The sequence below is a fragment of the Dreissena polymorpha genome, chromosome 12, assembly GCF_020536995.1.
Source record: "Dreissena polymorpha isolate Duluth1 chromosome 12, UMN_Dpol_1.0, whole genome shotgun sequence".
Classification (NCBI taxonomy): domain Eukaryota; kingdom Metazoa; phylum Mollusca; class Bivalvia; order Myida; family Dreissenidae; genus Dreissena; species Dreissena polymorpha.
The window spans coordinates 27659458-27662781 of record NC_068366.1 but is presented as its reverse complement, the minus strand read 5'-3'; positions in this window follow the sequence as shown (position 1 = coordinate 27662781).

Here is a 3324-nt window from a genome sequence, read left to right as displayed (position 1 = left end):
TACTTAATGTGTGTACTGGCGGGAAATACAAATTTTAACATGGACAAGTCAACAATAATCATTACCGGTATAAGTTTACGATTGTGAACCATATTGTCTTTACACTTTCTATTTTATTTTTCATGGCCGAATTTTCACGCCATTCTCCGTAGACTAGTAGTGCGCACTGGGTCATTGTCGACCTGAAATGGCTTGAAGCCGATTCTTGTCACCCAAGGGTGACTTCAATCCGATTTATGTCACCCTGCGTTGACTTCAAGCCGACCGGGTGACTAGAATCGGCTTGAAGTCAACCCGGGTTGACATAAATCGGCTTCTAGTCACCCCCGGGTGACTTCCAGCCATTTTAGGTCAACAATGACCAAATGAGCATAGCGCATTGGGTCATTGTCGACTTGAAATGGCTTGATTCTTGTCACCCTAGGGTGACCTCAAGCCGATTCATGTCACCCTGGGGTGACTTCAAGCCGACCGGGTGACTAGAATCGGCTTGAATTCAACCCAGCGTGACATGAATCGGCTTCTAGTCACCCCAGGGTGACCTCAAGCCATTTCAGGTCGACAATGACCCAATGAGCACAAGTGGTAGTATTTTTTTATTATTATGAGTAACATAAAACATAACAGACATTTTATTTAGACTTATACATAAGAACATCGTCTTGATAAATAAAATGTAAAAGTAAGTATGTCACGTATTCAATACCAAGTCCATTACAAATGAAAAACTATGCAGATAGTAAACTTTCAAAACATATAGTCTTTAAATGACAGAAAGATTTTTTAAGTGATACCGGTTATATGTTGTTTTTTTATAAATGATTTGCGCATTGCAAAAATGCTTCTTTGATACATTTACACAACTTGACAAGTTCGTGTTTTTTTTTCGAAATTTCTGTCTGCCTGCCTGTCTGCCTGTCTGCTTGTCTGCCTGCCTGCCTGTCTGCCTGCATGCCTGCCTTCAGAAAAGTTTATTTTTCGTTATAATATGATTATTTATCATTCAAAATGATGTTTTCACTAATTATTATCATTAAATATAAACAATATTCGAGATTTATCATGATGTTTGCGTAAATATTTATTTAATTTGCTCATTTAAAAGCATATGATAAAAAGATCTGACACTCGTTGTCATATCATACCATAATTTATTAAACTCGTCCAGGAAATTCGTTAGTAAGCTCGCCAAAGGCTCGCTTACTAACAAAATTCCTGAACTCGTTTAATAAAATATGGTATGATATGACAACTCGTGCTATATCCTATATGTATGATATTTGTTACACAATCGCGTTTCCTAATTATGACAGGTACTATTTTCATGTATGTTGGTAGTGTGTTATATTTGCATATTTACTCGTCAAATCTCTTAAACTTATTCTACTTTCATCAAGGTCATTTAAACCTGTAACCCGTTTTAAACATGTCTAATTTTCAACGACATTCCTAAAAAAATAGTTCAAAGTGGGCGTGACAAACGAATAATATTGTGGAAAGCATGATAATATCACATATGGGCGAGCCTTCATCGTGTAATCGGTCAGAGACATACTACTTGTTTAAATTAAATACGTGGATTTTATAAATGTCATCGGTAAGGGGTATACTAGCACTTAAAACTTTTGGATAAGCATCTCCAATATCACTGCGCATTGGTGACATATTACAACGCCAGCAAATCAATAGCGCAGACAGGTTTTCATTTGCTAATTAACACGGTCTCTCAAAGATGTGATGATACAATACAGTATATACTGCTGAACTTAGACGTTAGAAATTGTGTGTTTAAACATCCATTTGTAATGTGTCGGTCGATCGAGCTTCGGGTTTTAAGTACGTCTTCAGAAAATATATAAAATGTGATATAATATTACTTTTCCTCAAGCTACATAGCTTTATGATTTGCAATCGATATACTAGTATTACTTGGTTTGGAACAGTTAATTTATTATTATCAAATTATATTAAACTCTGACCTCTGCAACAATATACACAACGTGCATGAGCTATGACGTCGGGTCTTCTCTTATTTGCTTTTGGCCTTAGAGATATTAAATTGAAGCACGCGAATCACGTATAGTTAAACAAGACATTGGGACAAAGTATAGATACAACTCCGGGACTGTGTTGTAATCTCGTACACTAGGCATGGAACGTGAAAAGTGTCTAATAGTGTTGGTATGAAGGGATTTGGCCTAAATATTAACGATTAGCAACCAGACCTATTGATGGGTAGGAATCCCTGTTCAAGGCTCTTACGTCGCTAGATGTATTGTAAACAATATAATTTTAATAATCTTATAATATTTAAAGCGAGATTATACGATTTGTTATATGTGTTAAATTGCAATATTATATTGTATTGTAATATATTGATAAAATATGTTACAATAACACAAAATAGGCAAGAAAAATATACATTGAAGAAGAATTTCATAAAATGCAGCAAAGACAAATTAGCGCCCCGAGCCGATTGTGACGAAGATTTTTTCGGACATATTTTCCTACAATAACCGAAGCATTCGTCGTTTTATTAGGATCATAGTTAGTGTTCGTGTGTCGTATGAATATATTTCGTTGCAGGAATTTAAAATGAACCGTTAAACTAAATTTAGATTCACATCGTACATGCATGATATACATGCTGGCGAATTCGCAGACACATTCGATTTCTGAATTAAATATCCGGCTTATTTTGCATTTATCGACACATGTTATTCTTAACTTTTATTTTAATTTATATTGAAATATATATATATATAATAAGTTGTTTACACATTTTATATAAATTCATAAATAGTTCACAAAATCGTATGATCTCGTTTTAATGTTAATTGAAATCGACCAGATCGAGAGCATACCTGACTGGTCTGCTAGAAAACGCCCACTTGTATATTTCCTAATCAGTTGGTGTTACCCGGACATATTCTAGGTCAAACGAATGCTATATCTTTAAACTTAACAAAACAATATAGACTAAGAACAATAAACATTAGTTAGGCAAGAAACACATGTGGTTGGGGCACAAATCAATCGCCACATTTAAAATGTCAGACATCACGGTATATGATAAACAGTTAAGATATTAAATAAAATGAAACATTAAATTTAAAATTTGTATGTACATTCAATAAAGTCGTCACAATGTGAATAAATTAAAAAGTATAAATGTACTGTATGACATCGAATGCATTGTGTTAACCCATATATGCCTAGCGTCTTGAACAAGGGCCTTTGCAAACAGCGTAGACGTGTGCGGCGTCTCACTAGGGTCTGTGCTGTTTGCTAAAGGAATTTTTGTAAGAAATATTCTAAATATAG